The sequence below is a fragment of the Puma concolor genome, chromosome D3, assembly GCF_028749965.1.
Source record: "Puma concolor isolate L17-30 chromosome D3, mPumCon1.1.hap2, whole genome shotgun sequence".
Taxonomy (NCBI): Eukaryota; Metazoa; Chordata; class Mammalia; order Carnivora; family Felidae; genus Puma; species Puma concolor.
Genome location: NC_141678.1, coordinates 4418324 through 4441180, shown reverse-complemented (window position 1 = coordinate 4441180; position 22857 = coordinate 4418324). Strand labels below are relative to the sequence as shown.

Genomic DNA, 22857 nt, shown 5'->3' with positions numbered 1-22857 from the left:
CTGATTATCCTGTGGTGCCTACCACCAGCATGGGCTTCCCTTAATCAATATAAATTCCAATTCTCCTAGAAACTGCTCAAGATTTATCTCTAAGAAGCAGAATCTAGGGAAAAATTCTCTGGATTAGAAATTGGGGTGGGGGGCGGGGACTCTGATAAAACAAAAATGATTATATTTATTTTACATATCTATATTTTAAATACATAAATACAAGATAATAACTATAAATGATAAATATAAAAATTAAAATATAAGGGCACCTGGGTGGCTCAGCTGGTTGAGCGTCCAACTTTGGCCCAGGTCGTGATCTCGTGTGCATGGGTTCAAGACCCAGCTGTGGCTGCTTTCCTTTCTGATGAAAGGAGGCCTCGTGGCCTCCCTTGCGCCCAGCTGCCGGGCAGGAAAAACACGAAGCGAGCCAGCGGCGTGAACGCGCTCCGCGGGTGGGCTCTCCAAGTCTGTTTGGAGAAGTTTACAGTTTTATTTTAGTGGCGGTTGCAACAAACACCTGCATTCACGTCCAGATTAAACTGACAGAGTGGAAACCGCCAGAGCCAGGGGTTGCTGGGCCGCCAGCAAAGGACGGCTCCCGGTGAGCTTCAGATTCTTAAAGGTTTGTACTTCAGCGGATTCGCGGCGTGAAGAGTTGGGGGAGAAACGTGTTCGAGAAGATCCTAAGCGAGAAGGGCTGAGGGAAGGCGCCTCCTGCCATTTATCGGATGGGTTATGGAGCTTCACAGAAGTGCGGGATATTCACCACGCTGCTGGGGTGTGACTGGCGAAATGAAAAGGCACGTCAAGGGAGTGCTCCGAGAACGTGGCTCGTATTTCCTCCGTCTTCCCGCAGTGCCGGGGGCATCCTGCCCGGGCAGGGCCATGCAAACTCATAACACCCTCGTTTAATAGGAGAAGCGAAAGCAACGTTATGAGTTGGAGACACTTGGGCCCCAGAACAATAAGCGTATTGATTGGCTCAGTTGTGTTTAACTCCCACGGCAAGACGCCCCACCGGTGCAAAGCCACCACGACTGCCAACGGCAGAGGGGACCCCGGGGGGGCCACATCACAGCACGGCCGGTAAACCAGCTGTCCCGAATGCCTGAATCTGGCTATTCCGATCATCCTAGATTTGTGCGTGCGTGTTGCTGGATCAGCACAGGCAGATAGCTCACGGGTCCCGTGGGACACGTCCAAAGCCCGTGGGTCAGAATTGCACGGAAGCTGGGAGGCCTGAACCCACGTGTGTGCCCGGGGGCCGCTGCGAGGCCGTTTGCTGAACATGAAGAGCACAACCGATGCTGTTTCTCTCCGCATCCGCAACAGCGCAGAGAGGAGGCATCCCAGTGGAGCCGTCTCACATCCGTATAAGCACACTCATTTGGCGACAAAGGACCCAACTGGCCATCGGGTTGCGATTCACTCAGAATATTGCCCCAGAGAGAGGTAAAGAGGGAAATGCGTCCAGGCAATTGGCTCAAATGACATACCCCGTTCCTAGAAGTCACAAAGAACGGAAAGCGGAGCATGTCAGTTAGAGAAAAACGGGCTGACGGTTCGCCCGAAGTCCCCCGTGCGCCCCGGAGAGGCGGCTGCTTCTCCATCGTTCAGGGTGGCCACACCAGCGGGTCCTTGCACGAGACACTTCCTCCCTCGATTGTGCCTGTCGGTGGTTGGGCTTGGAGTTTCCCAGTCAATAAAGTTGGCTGTCTTTTCAGAGGCTGCTGCTGGGGAGATCTGGGACTACTCACAAGTGTATGCAGACAGGTGAAAGAAAGTGGGTTTTCCCAGGGAGCATAACACATGTCCTCACGGTCCCGCACTGTTCACACTAAAGGTGAGCCTCTCCAGCTTTCCTCTCTCTGCCTGCTGGCCCCGCTGTAGGCGAACATTTTCTTTCTGTGGGTATTTACCAAGCGAGTCCGCCCAGAGGCCACAGGGCTTCGTGCTGGACTTTCAAGCCGGAGGACGTATGCCTCCTCCTCGAGGAGGGAGCTGGAGGAATCCGAATGCTGTCTCCAATATCAACAACCCGAACCCCCGCCTTCTCCTGCCTGTGATCAGAGCCACACAGTGGCCCCAGGACGCCACGCTCCTTAATTCTTCCTCCCATTTGGACCTCCCGTCAGTCCCCAGTGGAGATTGGGGACAGGAGGGCCCGTGTCTCTGCCCTGGAGGGACAGCCTCATGCCGACCAAATGAGAAGTGTAGGAAAGTCATCACGGAAGCCTCCCCGGAGGTGGCGGTCCGTGTTGGCTCTGATTATTTCCCCCACAACCCGCCCCCCAACTGAAAGGTAACTATCATCACGCTGACGTTCTTTAGTGAGCAGTTACCATGTATCCCCAACTCCTTCCAGAGCTTTAGACCTCTTGTTCCTGTTGGCTCCCCTTCAGCCCTGAGGCGCGGGTCCTATTCCTGTCACCTGTCCCACCGTGGAGGGCAAGAAGGAAATGACTTTCCGAGCCACTGTGGCGATGGGAGCCCTGTCTACATGAGGCCAGGCACACAGTCGCATGCGCTCTCTACAGTATGACCCGGGGGACCGCCAGCCATCGGCCACGGTGCTGGGAGAACCGGACCCCAGGGCCAGACCAGCTGGGGCAACACCCAGATGACCTTGGACAAGCTTCTTAACTCTCTGCCCGTGGGTTTATTCACCTGTACGTGAAAAATCACGGAGATAAGCTGTGAGGACGCATCCTGGTGTAGAATAAGGACTATACAGATGTTCACGGGTATTATTGCTGTTTTCATGATCATCTTTAGTATTTTTTTCGTGATCATATTTATTGGTCGCCCTTTCTGTGTTTCTACCCGCCAGGTGTTCAAAGATCACCTTCTTAGGGGAAGCATTTCCTAAGCTACGTCATTTCAAGTTTCAGTCTGCACCCGCAAAAATCCCAGTCCCCCTCCCGGCTGTATTTGTCTGTATTTGTCCATCTGACGTACAGTCTGTTTTGCTGCTTTACTGGTGTTTCTGTCTTCTGTCAAATGGAGGCTCGGTGGAGACAGGACTGTTTGTGTCCGCTGCTCCCCGCCACGTCCGCGTGCCCAGACCTGTGCCTCGCAGTAAACAGTCGGTGCACAGATTCAGTAAAACACTGGAAGCTTGGTCAGTGTCGCCCCTGCCGCCCTCCAGAGGGCTTTGCTCGAGACATACTTCTTCAGCAAGATGGACTTTGGGGGAGCCACTTGGTCCCCAAGAAACCCCTCCCTCGGGCGTAAGATCTCGGGGCCCCCTCAGGCATCATTCCCCTGCATCCCTCAACCTGCCGCTTGGCCCTTTTACGGCCAGCTATCCATCCCGCTCTCCACTTTATGGAGCTGTTAGAGGAAATCGCCTCCGGCAGCAAGATTTCTCAACCTTTACAGCTCCGGGATCACAGTTAATTCAAGTGACACCTTCGTGACATCTTGTCTGGATGGCGTTAGGTCGGTTTCCAGGAAGCGGGGAGGGGGCGCTAAGGCCCTGGCGAAATAAACAGGATGTGCAGGGAAGGCTCAAAGGCAGACTTCCCAGATGCAGTGAGGCGAGGGCATTCGTGCGTCAGACGCACAGGAAGGGCCGTGCGGTGTAAATTCTGCCCTGTGCCCAGCTGGGGAGGGGGATGGGCATCCCCCCTCCCCCCCCCCCCCAGGGTGTGAGTCAGCCGCCTTCCTCAGGACCTGCAGGGGTGGGAGGCGGAGAGCATTTCACAGAGCCCCGCGTGTGGCCAGAGGGCTTGGAGCCCCCCACCAAACCCCCTCTCAGCCTGCAGTGAGGGGGGTGGGGCGGTGGAGGGGGCGAGGATCTGCCTTCCAGGGACAACCGCCCGGAACACTGTCCAGACGCCAAGAGTGATTGTATCAATTTCATCCCGCGGAGACCTTGGATCGTTAGCAGCTGATTAATCGTTCTCTTTCTCTGGGACCAAATGGCATCTATTATTTGTTCTTTCTCTGGTGTTTTCCTTTCCAGATCGTGCCTCAGTTCCCTCATGTGTCAAATGGTTCTAAAAATACCTACATGGCAGGTTGTTGGGAGGCTTAAATCGACCTATGTTTGAAGCACGGTAGAACGGGGGTCAGGGATGTGGCGTATGTTGAAGGAGTCTGGGCCATTACTGTTCACGTTGTCCATTTTTTTTCGTGCTGGCATTCCGTTTTGTCTGTTAGGATTTCTCAGCTGCCTCCTGGCCTCGGGGTCCTTGGTACAAACTAAGCCGGGAAACTGATGGATGGACTTTGAAGGAGAGAGAATCTCATTGGCCTGGCTGAGGTCAGGTGTTTATTCTGGACCCATCATTTGTGACCAGGAGACGAGGTCACCATGTGGCAAGAGTGGGGAGGTTCCTTTCAGGGAGTCCGTGGCGATAAATTTCCAAATCTAACGCTATCCATCCGGTCCTGCCCGTGAACAGCCTGGCAGGTGACACACAGCCTTTCAGCTGAGGTTGGCCATTGGCTTGACCATTTCCCAAAGGCAACGCAGTCTCGTTTGATGTTGTTTCTTTTTACTTTCCTCTGTAATGTTGTAAAAACCTTGCCTATTGAGAAAATGCATGCCGATGACAGATTAAACAGTGCTCATTAGTACAATACAGATTTAATCTTTCATACAATTCCAGTTTTATTTTCCTGTGGAATGCGTATCAGCAAATTCTATGACATACAGACGTCAGTCTCCAAAGATACATTTTTCCATCTTCTGGACACTGAAATTCTGCAGATTGGGAGAGACTAAACACCAGTCTGACCAGACCCTCCGTAAGGCTAATGGCTGCCATTAAAAAAATTTTTTTTAATGTTTATTATTTTTGAGAGAGAGAGAGAGAGAGAGAGAGAAGGGGCAGAGAGAGAAGGAGACACAGAATCCGAAGCAGGCTCCAGGCTCCGAGCTGTCAGCACAGAGCCCGACGCGGGGCTCGAACTCACGGACCGCGAGATCATGACCTGAGCTGTAGTCGGCCACCCAACCGACTGAGCCACCCAGGCGCCCCTAATGGCTGCCATTTTTAGTTTGTCCTGGGACTAAGGGATATTTCAGCAATTTGTTCAGATACAGTTATCCCCAAATATCACTCAATTTGGCTCATGTAAGCTTAGGAGAGCAGAAGGAGCAGGGAACTTCGAGCACCGACCTCGGCCTGAACTTGCATCCACCACGGTATCTGTGCCCCGAGGTCTATTTTCACAAAAAGCTGGAAAGACCCTGGGATCTCACAGGACTGGAGGCCACATAGGGTCCCTTGCTCTGAAGACAGAAGGTGTGGATATATAAGTAAGTCCCCCTGGGTCACAGAGCAAGAGGGTGGTGAGGCCAGGATTTATACCCAGGTTCCAAATCCAGAACCCAAGATGTTAATCATGAGCCTGTCTTGAGGCCAACGCTCATCACTTAGAGGACGTTCAAAATGCCACCATCACTTCCCTTTCCAGCCCAAGTACAAAAGATCAGAGAATAAATCAGTGCTTTTATGGATTGTAAAGGATCCCAGCCTTAAAAAGTGACATTAACAGTTACACATGTGACCTTTTAACATGTTTTTCAACCCTTTAAGATGGTCCTTTGGTTCCTAAAATGGGGTAAGAGATTAAGACCCGGCTAACCTGAGAGAGAACAGTTGAACTAGAATTTTTACCCACAGGGGCTCCCGGGTTGACCTTTTTGGGAAAGGGTGGGTTATGAAGATATTACAACAACCTTTCCTGGTGCCTGCAGGGAACAAACATTCTGAGTTCACACACCCTGCCTTCCTGGGAGGAATGTCTTTGAGACTCATACATATTTATATCAAGTAACATATTAGAATAAATGTCAGCTTCTTTTTTTCTCCTGTTAACTTAACATGCAGAAAACTAAATGACCCATAAAGAAAAAGAAATGATTTTCTCTACCAGGAAAGCCTTTAAATATGCAAACATTTTGATACCTAATAGAGCAGGTCATAAAGTGAGTTTGGTGCATTTTCTTGACAGAGGTTTTACAAGGTTTTATAAGGGTTTTGATTGGTGAACAGCGTTCGATATTTTATTCTATTGCATCTAGAAACCTGTTTATTGGGTGATTCATATTGCATAGCATTGACGTCTCCGTAAACAGTGTTCAACCCATATTAAGTAGAATTGGGGTGATGGGGATTATCGTTTAAAAATGCCTGGATTCTAGGGATTGAATTCTTCTAGGGATTGAAGCTTCTAGGGATTGAAGCCTTCATTCAAAATTGAGGAGGGGTGCCTGGGTGGCTCATTCAGTTAAGCGTCAGATGTTGGCTCAGGTCATGATCTCGAGGTTCACGGGTTCGAGCCCCACGTTGGGCTCTGTGCTGACAGCTCAGAGCCTGGAGCTTGCTTCGGATTCCGTCTCCCTCTCTCTCTGCCCCTCCCGTGCTTGGGCTCTCTCTCTCTCTCTCTCTCAAACAGTAAAAAAAAATTGAGCACATAATGCTTTCCTATGGGACATTTATCTATTTTTCAGGTCTCCCCTGTATTAAAATAATTTCTGGTCTGGACTGTTTCACTGAAGAACCCCCAGGTCAGTTTCTACGTGCCTCGCCCCCTTGGCGGGTCAAACTCCTCAGGGGTAGAGCTTATGAGCACCTGCCGGGAAGGCGTGGCCTGGCCGCTGGGTGGAGCTTGTGAGCACCTGCCGGGAAGGCGTGGCCTGGCCGCTGGGTGGAGCTTATGAGCACCTGCCGGGAAGGCGTGGCCTGGCCGCTGGGTGGAGCTTGTGAGCACCTGCCGGGAAGGCGTGGTCTGGCCACTGTGACTCTGGAATCAGGCCGGTGAGGTGAGCCTTGTCTCCTCGGGGTTGGGGAGGCCGCCGCTGCTGTTAACTGTGATACTCGCCTTCAGGCGCCCTGAGCTTCCCGTTTTGGCCTCTGCAGGAAGAAATCACCTGTTCTGCCTGCATCGTGGAGAGCGCACCTCCCAGCTGCACGCCCTAGACAGGACCAAGCTTCCGGAGCCCAGCTCTGTTGTTGACCCTGCGTGTGCAGCTGCCCCAGAGACACCTGGTGCCTCGGATTCCTGGACCTTTGGGGGCCGCTTTGGAATAAACCCGTTGCGGCTCGGCCTTTCCCTGTGGGGGTATGGTTTAGCTTACCTTCCAAATTTTTTTTGCTGCTGAAGTCTCCTTTCTCTTTGTCCTTCTGGATTTATGCCTTATGGGGAAGATCGATCCAAAGTGATGGCAGGAGCCATTTGGGAGGGAGGGAAAGGACCACCCTGCACCGGCCCCCCACCTTTGCCACACACCGCTGGCCGGTTTTGTGAAAGATTCTGTCTGAATGAACGAACTCAGGGTCCGTCCGCAGCATTCTAAAGCAGCAGAGATCTCAGACTTATATATATTCTTCCTCTTTCTTCACTCCTTCCCTTCTTCTTTCCTTCCTCCCTCCTTCCCTTCCTTCTGTCTCTTCCTCCCTCCATCCTTCTCTCCCTCCCCTTTTTGTTTCAGCCTCTGGTCTATGAGAAAGAGAAGAAGACCGCAAGGGAACGTTGCACTTTAAATACGGTTGATCTACCCTCGTGAATGATAAGCCAGCCAAGCCCTATTTTACAGCCACTATTTGCATTTTCTGAAGTCACCCACTGTTTCACTCCATCGGCTTTAGCCTTTTTCTCTAAAGCTATATAGCCTTGCTTTCAGTTTCCCAAAACTTGCCCTTTATATTTAGAAACTCCGTTTTTATCTTACTTCTACGGTGATTGCTATCTTGTTTCCAAAAGAAAGAAGGACCAGAAAGAAAAGAAAGGAAGGAAAACCACCATAGAGAGCAGTTAGGCGGAAAGGCAATGGCCGTGTTGATGAAACCTGGGGGACTCGGGGAAAACGTGTCATGAGCGATCCCAGGCCGCTTCAGTTGCTGGTGCTGGCACTGTGCAAACGTCTGGGGTATTTGCAGATATCTTCACCCTGGGATGGAAAATTGGAGCAACCATCTGGATGTCTGGCTACATGTTTCATTTTTTAGATGGATTTTTAAGAGTGCCGTGTAGGAACTTCCAGCAGTGAGGCAACATACAGTAAATTCAGCAACGCTTTTATTGATACGCTGTGAATCAATATCTAAGTGGCAGAATTATATACATAGCTAGCACAAGCACGTAAAAATTATTGTCATGTGTTAAAAAGTATTAATTCAGAGGGGCGCCTGGGTGGCTCAGTCGGTTGAGCGTCCGACTTCGGCTCAGGTCATGATCTCCCGGTTTGGGAGTTCGAGCCCCGCGTCGGGCTCTGTGCTGACGGCTCGGAGCCTGGAGCCTGCTTCGGATTCTGGGTCCCCCGCTCTCTCTGCCCCTGCCCTGCTCATGCTGTGTCTCTGAAAAATAAATAAACGGTAAAAGAATGTTTTTAAAGTATTAATTCAGAGAATGTGAGCCTTGGAGATACAGCCCAGTTTCTATAATCTCGTATTGGCCTTTCACCATTAAATAAAAAAAATCAGCCCGTCGGGTAAAGAAAAAAAGAATGGCATGTTTTGGGCCTCCGTTAGAGTTTGGTGGGCCTGATTTTGGAAGGAATCCACCAATGATGGACTGGAAGGCTGGTGGGAGGGGGGGGTTCAGTACCAGGAAGTGGGGTGAAGGTAGGCGTGTCCGATGTTTGCTCATGCGGATGGGCTCTGGCATCTGTGAGCACACAGCAGTGCAAGGGAGCCCACAGACAGAAGCCTGGAGCCCCCGGCGGCCTCATCATCTCTGGAGCGAAACCTTCCTCCTCCATCAGGGAGTGAGGAAGGACAGCCTCCCTCCCCACCAGGTAGAGAGGACGATGGAGAAGAGGGCGCCTCCGAGTGTACAGGGTGAGTGAGCTTCGTGGAGCACAACCCGCCAGCCAGTGGGTGGGTTCTCAGCCCCAGCCTCCGCCCTGGCCCTGCAGCTCTTGGGACGCAGCTCTCAGGGGGGCCAGCTGGGGACACAGCTGCACAGGAATGATGCCACAGCTCACGGTGACCTGGGAAGTCAGGGCTGATCCCAGCCTCACGTTTGTTCCCAGGAACGCTGGAACTAATACATTTAATGAGAGAGTCGTTTTGGTGCCTTTTTTTAAAGAAATACAATACTGATCGCAGTATTCACAGGTGCTTCAAAAATGGTCTGTTGAGTGGTGATACCACTTGTATGCGTGCTAAAATTGTCCTGTTCCCCAGATCTGAAGAATCACCTGGCCGGAGCATGCCATAGCTTCTAAACACGAAACAGTGTTGGGTGTAGTTATTCCCGAATGACTCTATTTCTTCAAACAAAATGTTAGAAGTCAATATTCTGTTTTCTAACGTGGAATATTGGTTGTAGGGGCACCGGTTTCCTAATGGGATGCTTGTCACCTTCTCTGAGGCTTAAGTAAATGTTTTCCTTTGACAGTCAAAACTTGGGAGATGTTCCCACTTCTCTTCAAGGATGTACCGTCCCCTTCCGGGAGCGCGTCGGGGCCTCTCACAGCATTGCACCTGCTGCTATGTTCCTGCTTATCACCCCGGCTGGCTGCCAGACTCATTGGAAGGGAAGGTTGGACGTCCATATATCCCGCGTGTACTCAAGACAGCCGCAAAAAACTTAGGAACTTATGGATTTGCCAGAACTTCCAATTTACCTGCCCGTATGCGCAAAATAAACATGCAGATTTTACGTTATTTCCCATAAGTTACATTGCCACCAATCACCACACCACAGAGCACAAACTCTTCTTTTTTTTGCTGAATTAGGCAACATGAATTCTCCCTGTAGCTCTCCATGACTTAATCACACGTTTCATTTATTTCTCTAAACTGTATCCTCCACCCATCATGGGATAGCTTTTCATTCTTTTCCCATATCAAATTGCCATCAGCAATTCCATGGCTCTGGAAACCAGCGCCCAGGAAACAAGAAAACCAACACCTGTAATTAGAGGGAAAAAAAAAAAAAAAACATTTGCTTTGTATTCACGCCAACAATTCCACTTGCCAGCAACAAGCACTTTGTCATATTCCGAGGCGGTGTTAATTATGAATTATGGATTGTTTGCAAGAAAACAGTACAAAAGTATGTTCTGGACTTCCACCTAGGCAAGAGTGAATACACGACAGATGGGACGTTGACCGTTTTGTTTCAGAAAGTTCCTCGATTTGTCAGGGCTGCTGGCTGCAAATGATTTAGTAGGCCAAGCAGTGTGGAAGGTAACGAAATAGATTGTTTATGAAATCTGAGTATCGTCAAGATACTCCTAAGTCCACACGTGAAACGTCTCCTTCATGGGTAATCTCAGCGGAATTGGGGGTTGTGTGTTCATGAGTTCGTGCCAGGGAGCATCACAGGGGCCGAATCCCAGGAGGTCCAGAGGGTGATAACTGCCAAACTTCAGCAGGTTCTTAGCGTTCTCACCAAACTCTGCCGCGCGGAGCTGGGCGTTGGTGACATCACTTCTTGTTCTGTGTGTGGGGGCGGGGGAGTCTTTCTGGATGGAGAAATCAGTGGGAAGTGAGACCCTGCCACCTGCCCGTCAAGGATATCTCAAGGGTACGACAGCAGTGAAGCTGAAGGCCTCTGAACTTGGGGCAGAAGAGGACGTTCTGAGCCGAAGGCGGGGGTGGGGGTGGGGCGTGGGCTGCTCAAAGCTCTGCTCAAGTTTGCCTAACATGGACGTGACTCCGGTGGATTTGGGGGTGGAGGGCAGGGAGCGATGGAAACATTGCCGGATCCCGATCTAGAGCAGAACAACAGTAAGACAGCCTGGGGGCTCAGATACGAGAGATGGTGGAGACCCTGGCTTCTAGAACACGGGCACAAACCCCCTGGGGTTTTGCGAACACCTGGGGGCGCTGGAGGTGCCCGAGACCGTGGAGAAGGGACCGTCCTCCTCTTGTTTTAATGTCAAAGGACGGCATGACCACAGGTGCCATTTGAGCACCACATCCACTGGGATTTTAATTAAAAAAAATTTTTTTTAACGTTTATTTATTTTTGAGACAGAGAGAGACAGAGCATGAACAGGGGAGGGGCAGAGAGAGAGGGAGACACAGAATCAGAAACAGGCTCCAGGCTCTGAGCGGTCAGCACAGAGCCCGACGCGGGGCTCGAACTCACGGACCGTGAGATTATGACCTGAGCCGAAGTCGGACGCTTAACTGACCGAGCCACCCAGGCGCCCCTCGGGATTTTAATTTTAAATGTGATGACACTGATCCATTAGACCGTTAAGTCCCGCGTGCGTAGGGCAGTATCTGTTTCTACTGTTCCATTGCTAGTTCCCAGCGCGTTTCCTGGATGGAAGGACGCAGGAAGGAAGTGAGGTCACTGGATCCCAGGATCACCCAGTGAAGCTAGAACGACAAAGGGCCTGTCAAGTGGGAGATGGGGCTTGGGGGAGAGTCAGGGGCTGCTGAAAACCCCACCTGCCCAAGATAGCAAAGCAGGAAATACCTAATTCTGTCTTCCTCCCCTCTCCCAGTCTGTCCTCCGCCCATCAGTGCCTCCCGTGGGCGAAACAAAGTCTTCTGTGAGATGGGATTCACATACCATGAAATCCACCCTTTGGAAATCTACAACTCTGAGAGACAAAGCAAGAAATAGATTCCTAACTACAGAGAACACACGGATGGTTTCCAGAGGGGAGGGGGTGGGGGATGGGGAAACAGGTGACGGGGATCAAGGATGCACTGGGGATGAGCACCGGGTGCTTAGGGAAGTGTTGAGTCACTACTTTGTACCCCTGAAACTACTATGACACTGTATGTTAACTACGCTGGAATTAAAATTTTAGACTTAATAGAAAAATAAAATATACAACCCTATTCACCAGCTATGGGTATGTTCACAGAGTTGGGAAACCATCACGAAACCCTATTTTAGAGCATTTTCATCACTCCAGACAGAAACCGTGTACCCAGTAGCCGTCTTTCGCCCCGACCCCAACCCTGGGTGACGACCCACCTACTTTCTGTTTCTCTGGATTTGACCATCCAGGATGGGAATACACGTCAGAACACACGCTATGTGGCTTTTGTGCCCAGCTTGTTTCACTTTGCCTTGTCTTCACGGCTCATCCCTTTAATGGCTGAGTAATATTCCATGGCACGAATACACCGCATTTTGTTATCCATTCAGCAGTTGATGAACATTTGTTTTGTTTCTATTCAAATACTGATTTTAAGTTTCTGTGTCTCTGCAACCCATTTTAACAGTATGGTGCAAAATAGAATGTGAGGGGGACAGCATTTTCTATAAGATATCTGAAAATGCATTTTGGTATCATGCAAATGTCAATGTTGGAGGAAGTTTTAAACATTTCCCAGGAGATATATATATACACACACACACACACACACACACACACACACATACACATATATATGTATACATATATATGTGTATGTGTGTGTATATATATATATATATATGCATTTCCAAGTATATCACATTTTATACATGGCAGTAACTTATAAAGGGTGATAGAATAATTAATTATGGGGGCAAAACTTCTCTGAAACATGTCGTTTAGCATAAGCTGGATATCTGAAATCTGGAATCAGAAGGTAAAAACTCCTGGAAGAAATTGGTAATTTAGCCCATGAAAAATCCTAATTAAAGGAAAATTACAATTCCCAGAGATTTCCCCTTAATGAATCCTCTGGTTTGAGAATGGAATCTCTAAAAAGCCACAAAGATAAAGCTTTGACTAAAAATGATACAACAGGGGGCGCCTGGGTGGTTCACCAGCTTTTGGCTTCGGCTCAGGTCATGATCACACGGTTCGTGAGTTCAAGCCCCGCATCCCTGTTTGGGATTCTCTCTGTCTCTCTCCCTCTCTCTCTCTGCCCCTCCCCTGCTTGCTCTCTGTTTCTCAAAATAAATAAATAAATAAATAAATAAATAAATAAATATTTAAAAAACGATGCGGCAAACTATTTGAATTATCCCATACTTGGATTTGATACTGTTTATATAACCTTCTGTATTTCAGGTTAACAACAGTTGGTCGAGAAATTCTTTTTGAATGCTTAGGCTTTGCCCCTTGGCTCTTGTGTGGGGAAACTTACGGGAAACCCCATAAGAGCCAAGGCAAGGCCTAAGCGTTCATTCAGCGGGGCCACCTTTTTTCCTGAAATGGTCACTGCTACATTCATGCTGGGTTTTTTGGCCCTGTAGCCAGATACTAGCAATGGTTGGAGGATTCCTTTCACGAAGGAGCCGCTCATCTGGATGCCCATTAACTCACCACACTAGGTCACTGGGCATCATTCTTCGTGAGCCTCTTCAACCTGCTCCAGATACTTCCGTACGGGTGGGATTGCGGGGGGGGGGAGCTCCTGTCACTGCAAATAATCAAATCCCGTTAGAAATCCCAGGTACCTCATTATCTTTTCAAGTTCCGAGAACGCCAGTTTTAAAGAGTAAATATCAACAGCTCTCGAGATAGCTTCAGACGCTTGCTTTCAGCCAAGCCGTGGGCTTCTCTTCCATTTCGCCTCCCGCTGGACACACGAGCCACTCACAGCCCGGGAAGATCGCAAGCTTAGCTATTCCAGAAATCTCTCTTGCTCCCCCTTTTTGAAAAGGCGAGCGACCGCAGATATCCCAGTCAAGAGCACCATGCCGCCGGGACAATGGAGACCGTGGACTACCTGACCCACCGCTGTTTGTCACTGTACTTACTCCCTAGCCCCCAGTCATTTGCACGCACTGTCAACATTGGCTACGGCTGAGCCGTATTCTTCGACTCCAAAGCAACTTGCTCTGTACTTGCTAAGTACAGGTACTAGGAGGGGACTTGCTAAGTACTACTCAGCCCAATTATCGAGAAAGACGATGCATACCAGAACAGTGTTCTTCTTACACCCCATTCTGAGCCCCGGCTTCCATGCAACTTTGCCATCAACTCTGCCTTCTTAAACGACCAGAAAGCGTGAGGCGGTGGGGCGGGCGGCGTGATGTGTCTTCTGCAAACAAGTCTATGCTCCTCTATGATTCACGGCACTTTTGATTTTGTTTATTGATGCAAAATTGCATTTGTTTTTCCGTATTATTAATAGTGGCTCTCCAGGTTCAGATAAATGATTTTTTTAAATAAGAGATAATATCTAGAGTCATATAACACTATTTAAATGGGCATGGAATCACTCTTGTCCATAAAAGTACCAGTAACTAGGTAACTGAATGGCTCACCTGTCAACCGCATGTGCCGCAGCCCTATTTATGCCTGTTGTCCCAGCTAATTATTTATGCCCCCTTTTTCCACTCCCAGAGACGTCCCAGCGCAGGCAATAAATTATACCACCGTCCTAATTATAAGCTTCTCTCAGAGCCTTTGCTCTCTTGGTGTTTCAATATATCATTTGATTTAAGATGCTTTTCAGAATCCTGTTGGCTGAGGAGGAGGGGGGGGGCATCCTGACCCTGAGTGCGTGGCTCTGTTGCATGGGGGGGGCGGGGCAGGAAGCGGGGAGAGGCTGGCATGCTGGGTTCACCCATGGGATTAGGTACGGGGTGCCCCAGGCTGGCCAGACACCAGACTCGGTGACATACAGTTATCTCTAGGGAGCAATGTTCACCAAGGAACTTCCTTCCTTTCTTTTTAGGAAAAGACACAAGAGCCACAAAAAAACGAATCGTTTTTGTTCCTTAAAGCTTAGTCATGCCCTTTGCTCGCACCTGTGTGCCACCTGCAAAGTTGTGGATGTCCTCGAGGATGCAGGGTGCAAATGCTCCCACCTGCCTTGCCTCTGGGAGAAAGCGAGCTCCGGGCATCGCGGCCTGAGCCCAATCCGGAGGGCGAGGACACTCTTACCTGCTCTGCTCTGGGAGAAGCCCCGTTTTGTTTTATTTTTATTGTTTTATTTTTCTTTTTTCCAATATTTAGTTTTGAGAGAGAGACAGAGTGTCGGCAGGGGAGGGGCAGAGAGAGAGAGAGAGAGAGAGGGAGACACAGAGAGGCCACCTTGACCGGTCCTCCTGGAGAACAAGTCCTTCAGAAGCTCGGTGTCACGGATCTGGCTCTGTGTGGGGGGATGTGCCCCGCTGTGGACCCCAGCGCCTGGTGTCCCCACTGCCCCGCACGCCGCTGGGGACCACGGACCAGGACTCCATCCTGCTCTGGTCTCCCAGCACTACAGTGGCCCTTATAGCTCTTCCTCCTACACCCCGCACCTGTTTATTTGAGGATTTATTTAAGCTCTGCCTGTCTAGGCTACGAGGGCTGGGATTACCTTTCCCTTATGTTTCCCTCTGGAGGCTGGAGTCCTCTGTCGTCAAAGCGCGCAAGGCCGAGCACAGAGTCAGGGCGCGTTGAAGCAGGTTGCAAAAGTGACCGTAGCTGTTACCTTCGCGTATTCACATTCCTTTGCCAGTGGCTTTGCCAGGCTCCCAACAAAAGCGGTGTCTCCTTCTTCACATCTTGGACCTGGGCGTGGCCTTGGGCTGGCTGCGGTTGATGGCGAATTAGTACATATCACTTAAACAAAGGGTTGGGAAAGACTTGCCTTTGACCCTTCTCCTCTCTTGCCCTGGAAATCCTGTGGCTGTCACCCCTGGAGAAGCACGATGATCTCGGCTCGGGTCTTGATCTCAGGGTCATGGGCTCAAGCTCCGCGTTGGGCTCCGTGCCGGGTGTGAAGCGTACTTAAAAAAGTAAACACGAATAAAATGAAATACAAATAAAGCTACTTTGGTTGTGACGGTTTGTTGTGCAGGAAAAGCTAATTGGCACATCCAATAAATTGTGGAAAGAATGAAAGAATAGTGGTCCCAGAACTTCCAACGATTTCCTGTTTTGGTGGGGGGAAAGGCTTTGGATTCTTAGCTGTTTAAGATTTTTGCTGATGTCCCCTATCTCCAGCCTGCCTGGCCCACATGCCCGTCTAATCGGCATGAGACCATCTCCCATTGGCCGTCGGTGGAAACCAGAACGCATCCAGTCTTCAAACGACAGCGCGCTGTCCAGATTTAAAGCTGCTGGCCATTCCATGGGCTAATGGATTATTGATCCCAATGGAGGAGACATATTTAGAAAGTGTGGAGGATTTTAAGGTGGTGTGCAAAGCTGGGTCTGAGAAAAACAGCGCGACAAAGAGGTACAAGCTTATTACTGCTTCGACTGGGATGTGGCTGATCTCAGACACAAAAGTTACAAGACGGGGTTCACAGAGGCAAGACTTCGGAATGTGTGTTTCCCGCCAGAGAAACGTCTGACATGCGGCTTCTCCGTGTCGTATTTGGGTTGAGATTTCATGTTCCTGGACCTTGGATATGTTATTTGAAGTTGAATTTACTTAGAAATATAAGGCATTGTTATTGGGAAAAAAAAAACCTATCTAAAATGCTCCTGGTTTATATTTGTTTGGGAAAAAGTACCAAATAGCCTTGGTTTTACCTTCTTGGGCGGTAGGATACCCAAGTGGCTTTGAATTTTCTTTCTTGTTAAAAGATTCTGCCATGTTCCGATTTTTCTAAAGTGATTGTGTTTCATGCAATTCGATGTATTTACAAGAGCTGCGATGGCGATTTTAAAAGGCAAACGTCTTTAGTCCAAATGAGACTGTGGGCCAGTCTTCTTGCGGGGACGTATTCTCTTATCTGCCTGTTGATTATTGTAATTCAGTCTGATGGAAAAATGATGCTTTTCATTGCTGGGATTATTCCCTGTTAATTTATATTCACCCTCGCTCAGCTGCATGACTCACAGAGACACAATTTTTTTTTTTCCCTTAAAAGCACCGAACGCATGAATCATTGCTGAGTGCCTCCATGATTTAGGGGATGTTTGTGGCAGAAATGCATGAATGAGTATGATGGCCATTTACTTATACACCTAGTCAGAAATGCAGCCGTAAATCTGACCAGCATGAATTCACAGGGACTTGATTAACATTCATGGGTGATGAATGACAGGGCATCTCTGTTTGCAATGCCCATACATGATACACAGATGTGCTTACAGGATTATGCTGCCTTGGCAGATGTATTTTTAGTTCTATGTTCTTCGTGTATGGCTGTTAAATTGCCACATTTCTAATTGTGGCTGTTTTTTTTCCAGTTTGGAGTGAGCGCCTGCGACTTCTTTAATGGTCGCCAGATTTCAGAACACTCAAAAGAGGAGACAGTGAAATAACCATTTTTAACATAAAGCGATTTTCTCCGCAACCACTCGGAAGGGCCTCCGATTTCCTAGCCGACCTTGAAAAAGTTCTGTCTCTGCACTTTGGAATCAAAATTTACCAAATCTATTCCTGTTACCCGACAGTTAAAAAACTACCTTCTGCCGCTAATGAATTGATGTGCCTCTCGGATGTCATGGCTCACGCAGACAAAGAGCTCAGCCCTTCCCCTTGGATAAAATGAAGGAGCTCAACCTCGGGGGAAAATACATACATAAAAACACACATAAAAACCAGACCTTCCCAACTTCCTTCTCCTTGAGAGGGAGGTCACTTTTGAACTTAATCTATATTTTATTTTTTTTTTTAAGATACCATAAAAAAAACTAACAAAGCCAAAAAAAAAAAAAGAGAGAGAGATGTTCCTGGATCTTCCTCTCCCGCCCGTGCTGAAAAGTCCTCGGACCCGTTAGCCCGCTGTGGCTGTCACCGTGTGTTGCTCCTTCAGCTGCTGTCCCCTCCCTTCTTTTAGCCCCAGGGCTCCGATCTGGTCAGGGAGCCCCCAGCCCACCTAGAGGTCTGAATGAGGTCTAGTCCCAGCCATTGGGGCCCACCGGGAGCTCCTTTGTTTGTGATTGGTCTAGACCCCGAGCACGTGACCTGCTCATGGCCAATGAGACAGGAGGGGAAGTACGCCCCCTGGCGCTGGGAAACGCGTCCCTCCTTCATAAACAGAGCAACAGGGGCGCCCGGTTGGCTTAATGGCCGCACAGTCTCTGGGCCATCAGTTCGAGCCCCCTGTTGGGGTCAGAGATTACTTAAATAAATAAACTTAAAAAAAAAAACAACTAGAAAATCATCACCTTCTTGCTGCCTTCCTATTCCTTCCTGCTCTGTATGCTGTCCTGGAGGACAGGACACAAGCGCCAGAGGCAGCCACGTTGGGGTCATGGGGGGCTAGTCCTTGGAAAACAGGCGACGTGCCAGGAATATAGAGTGACAGGAGGGGAGAACTGACAGCCAGCTCCTTCCAGGTCAGCGCTGAGGGAGCCCGCTGCGGTGGGCGGAATCACAGCAAACAGGCACCTGTCCGCATCCCCAGAGCCTGGGAATATGCTGTATGATGTGCACCGAAAGCCAGAATGAAGACAGTGGGTGAAAGTGAGGTCGTTGAACGGGCAGCCTCAGGGAAGACTGTCCCGCCTTCACAGGGTGGGTCCAGTGTCACCACAGGGTCCCTGAATAGGGAAAAGGCAGGCGGAGCAATCATCATCACTGCGATACAACACAACGTGAGGAAGCCTGGCCGCTGCTGGCTCTGGGGAGGAGGAGGGGCCCCAGAGCCCAGGGATCCAGGCGGCCTCTAGAAGCTGGAAAATACCCGGAATGGGATTTTCCTCCCGCTCCTCCAGAAAGGAATGCATCCCTGCAGACATCTGGTTTAAGCCCCCTGAAACCCATTTCAGACTTCTGACTTCTAGAACGGTAAGATAATACATTTGTGTTGCTTTAAGCCACTAAGCGCAATTTATTACAGCAGCAGCAGAAAACTAATGTATCCAATTATAGATGTTCAATTTGAGAACGAACGGCTAGATGAAGCCACCGTGAGCTGTTTTCTGTCCTTTCTGCTGAGTTCAAATTAATGACACGTGTTAGCATGCTCTGGCCTCTGCCAAACCCGGCGTCCTTTTCCTGTTTGCAGCATTAGAAACAAAGGCAATTGTGAGCTCCTGGAGTTTGTGGGTTTCCTTTCTGTTGACGTGCGTCCCCTGCTCAAGCTGCGTTGCCAAGCTCCCGTGGAAGGTTCAGATTGGTCTCTGAGAGGAAGGCACCGTGGGTCCTTAACTTGTCCCGGAGCCAACCGAGGGCACCCTTCTCAGCACCAGAGGCGAGCTTTGCTCTGCTGTGCACCTGACAACAGGGCTGCGGGGGGTGCAGTGGCCAGTGTGAGCCTCCCCGGGGGTGGGAGGGCCCCCAGTGCAGTAGACCCAGAATGATCTGCCCAAGGGTCTTTTGGGTTCTGGTTAAGAAAATTCTCAAGGTGGCGGGATGGCAGGAGCTGAATATTTGAAACAAGGGACACGCCGATTTCTCTGACTTTTCCTTCCCGCGTGTTTGTTTGGATTTGGTTCTCTGAAGCAAAGCCGAGGACGAGAAAATGGTCATCAGGGAGACGCAGGGGGAGCAGTTCGGGGTGAGGCGACGAGGACAGGATTGATTTCTGCAGCCTGACGGCCGCCAGTGTCAGCGAGGGAAAGCCAGGCGGTTGGATGGGGCCGCCTCTCCCTCTGACCCCTGTCAGAGGCGGACAGTGGCCGGCTCGTACGTGGCGCTCAGCGAGGAAGGTGAAAGGCCGAGAGAGACGATGTCAGACCGACTGTAATGGTCTCTGGAGTCCGGGGCTGAGGCTTCACCACTTTGGCAAACTATGTCGCACTGTTGGCGAATTAACTCTGTGGCCCCATTCACTAGTTAACTACAGCACGCTGTTAACGAATTACATGACACTATTAACTAGCTAACCAGGCAACGCATTAGCTAATGCTAGAGAGCTGCCTGAAGTTATTACTCCGAATTTCTATTCCTCATTATCTACCCGAGGGAACGACTACACATGTCCATCAAAATAGGGGTCCAGGGGCGCCTGGCCGGCTCCGTCAGTGGACATGCGACTCTCGATCTCGGGGTTGGGCGTTCAAGCCCCACGTTGGGTGTGGAGATCGCTGAAAATAAAATCTTAAAAACAACCCAGGTACACAAAGTGCTTGTAGCTGCTTTGTTCATAATATCTAAAGTTCAGCGATAATCTAAATGATGATTAACAATTGAGTGGATAAAAATATTGTGGCGTATTTATACACTAAAATATTATGCTGGAGTTTAAGAGGAAAAAAGAAAAAGAATTATTGCTACACACACAGCAGCTTGAATCTTCACGAAATAATGTTGAACAAAAGAAGCCAGTGTAAAGACCAGAATCTGAGAATCTGTCTTATTCTATTTATAAGAGGCTTAGGAACGGGTACAATGAAACCATGGTGGAAGGTACTGAGTGTTTAAAAGGGCAAGAAGGAGCCTTATGGGCTGTGTGTGTGTGTGTGTGTGTGTGTGTGTGTTCTTTTGGCCAAAACCTTCACTGGTAAATTTTAATCATTCGCTATTAAAATATTAGGTTTTGGCAATGATAGTGTCACTGAATGGTAATTGACGTTTATAAATATCATTTATGGCAGATTGAACTTATATCCCTAAGCCTCCCACTGGGTTAAACCAGACACAATATCAGTTCTGGTCATAGTAACCAGCTATGTGCATTTCTACAATTTTTAAATGCTGCTTATTTTTTCCCTCTGTTCAACTGTTTATTATTAAGAAAAGCACATCCATATTTTTCTGGGTTTTTTTTCATTACCATAAGGATTCATATGATAAGTCAGCTTTGCTGTTATTAATAAGCAATTCCCTCTGCTATGATGAGGCCGCCAAGGCAAACCTCCTTCCGGAGGCGAATTTGAGGTGGGCTCGTGGCCCCTAATGAATTTTGGGGTTAGAAAAGAAGCCGGCTCTCCCATCATTCCAGGACCAAATGCTTTTTGATAAGTGTTTCACATCATAAACTATGATCTTATGTCGGGCTCTCAGCAAGCTCCTCGATGCAAGTACTTTCTATGGGAAGAAAGTTGCCAAGGGCAACAAATGTGCTTTGTGCAGACATTTCAAAGTAGGACCTTCTAATTGCCGGTGGGACCCTGAGAATCCCCACCACGGGGGCGCCAATGGACGTGTGAGTGAATTACAACATTAATTCAGCAAGCCCAGGTAGCATAGTTACAAATGCCAAGACTGTAAACGTGATGATCTTGGGCGAGCCCTTAACCTCTCTGCACCTCATCTGTCTTAAATAGAAAATGGGAATAATATCCACCTCCTTACATTATTATGAGGAATGAACATTTTTAATATCTATTAGGTGCTTATCACCATTCCTGGCACAGACTCTGTGCTGGGGAAACTCGTTACGCAGCAATAGCACACTGATACAATTGTTAGCTGCTGTTGTTGAGATAATGGAGGTGGCGTGGTGGCAGGTGGAATTGTAAGTGACCCTCACCCTTGTATAATCCCTCCCCTTGTGAGTGGGTGGAATCATTTGAGGAGATATCACTCCTATAACTGTTGCATTTTCTATGGCAAAAGGGGAGATTACCCAGGTGGTCTAATCTAATCACATGGGACATTTAAAGGCAGAGCTTTCGGTGTCTGGCAGCTAAAGAGGAGGTCAGAGGTTGCATGCGGAGGGAGGACTGGACACACGGGCACTGGTTTGAAGGTGGAGAGGGGCCCTGGTGGACAGCTAACTGGGAAACAGTTGGATGAGGCCATCCATGGATGGCCAATGGAAAGCAGTCCAACCACCAGAAGGATATGATTTTAGCCAAGAACCAAAGGTGATTGGAAGCAGATTCATCTACAGAGGCTGGAGAAAAGAGCCCCACCGGACCAGCACGTTAACGGTGACTTTGGCTTCCCTGAGCGCGGAACCCACGCGAGCCTGCTGGCCCTTCTGAGCGACAGTATCGTGTGACAATGAATGAGTGTTCATTTTAACCCCGGATTTCACGGTGCCATACTGGGAATTAGCTATGCAGCCATCGGAAAACTAATATAGTGATCAGGGAGGGATCAAAATGATACTTCATAATCGCTGATGCACACGGACCAAACATTACCTACCGGGCAGTGGGATAAGTGCCCTGCTTGATCTATCTTATTTAATCTCGCCACAGCGCTGTAAGGTGGATTCTCTTATTACCACTGTTTTGTACTTGATGAGCGCAAGGCACAGATAAGCCGAGTTCCCTGACAAAGGTCACACGGTTCAGCATGTAGGTGAACTGGGATGGGATTCAAAGCACATCAGACACGGGGTCACATTCCCAACCACAGGGCAACAGGGCCCAGTTGTCATCTTTACGGGAACTTTAAGTCCATAAGGACGAACACAAGAAGCATTAATTACGTGGGGCATTTGAGAAAATGTGACATGTGTTCGGAAAGGTCTGGGGCTTTTCTTAGGACACTTGTAGAAGAATCTCTTAACTTGGGGGAAAATGTTTCTTTTTAAAAACATTTTTTTAAGTACTTATTTATTTTTGAGAGACAGAGAGAGACAGAGCATGAGCTAGGAAGGGGCAGAGAGAGGGAGACACAGAATCCCAGGCAGGCTCCAGGTTCTGAGCTGTCAGCACAGAGCCCGACGTGGGGCTCGAACCCACAGACTGGGAGATCAGGACCTGAGTCGAAGTCAGGTGCTTTTACCGACTGAGCCACCCAGGCGCCCCGGGGAAGAATGTCTCTAAGGAAGTATATTTCAAACAGCAGCTTGAAGGACCACTGTAAGAATTGTTGTATTTGGAAGTTCTCATTTTGAGGATCGACCAAACCCGACTCCAGCCTCTGGGTGCCACCTGCCGGGGTCCAGCCCGTGGTTTTAGTAAGAGGCTCTGTGTTTCGTTTCCTAGTTGTTACCAGGAAGTATCTCTTTTAGCTGCTTGAGACTAATTTGAAAAATGATGACCTTGAGGGAGAGACATCGATGACGTTGTGGTGCCAGAGAACATTCTAGAGACCTCTTGGCGCCTACTCCGGCCACTCGCGTGGCTGGGTTCAGTTAGAGGAAAACCGGAGGATGACTGAGTCACTAAAACACGCAAGTTCTTCGAGACCAGCTGCACTGGAAGCAGCAGACGAGGCGCGGAACAGCCATTAGCATAATCACATTGTAAGCAGTGGACGAGTT

The 22857-nt window shown here is 49.1% G+C and overlaps 2 long non-coding RNA genes and 1 other non-coding gene across 3 annotated transcripts in view; 2 read left to right on the top strand and 1 right to left on the bottom strand.

Annotated features, from left to right (window-relative positions):
• Positions 1-4601, top strand: part of LOC147575246 (uncharacterized) — a 119865-nt gene extending 115264 nt beyond the window's left edge. The window contains exon 4 of the long non-coding RNA XR_015242171.1: positions 1716-4601. This is a non-coding gene — a long non-coding RNA (uncharacterized LOC147575246). The remainder of the gene's footprint in view (positions 1-1715) is intronic.
• A 1620-nt stretch (positions 4602-6221) lies between these two features.
• On the top strand, positions 6222-9612 carry LOC147575245 (uncharacterized). Its single transcript, XR_015242170.1, has 3 exons — positions 6222-6769; positions 6867-7068; positions 7439-9612. It is a non-coding gene; the product is annotated as an uncharacterized LOC147575245 (long non-coding RNA).
• Positions 9613-22308: 12696 nt separating this feature from the next.
• TRNAR-UCG (transfer RNA arginine (anticodon UCG)) lies at positions 22309-22394 on the bottom strand. Its single transcript has one exon. It is a non-coding gene; the product is annotated as a tRNA-Arg (tRNA).
• Between the last annotated feature and the right edge of the window lie 463 nt (positions 22395-22857).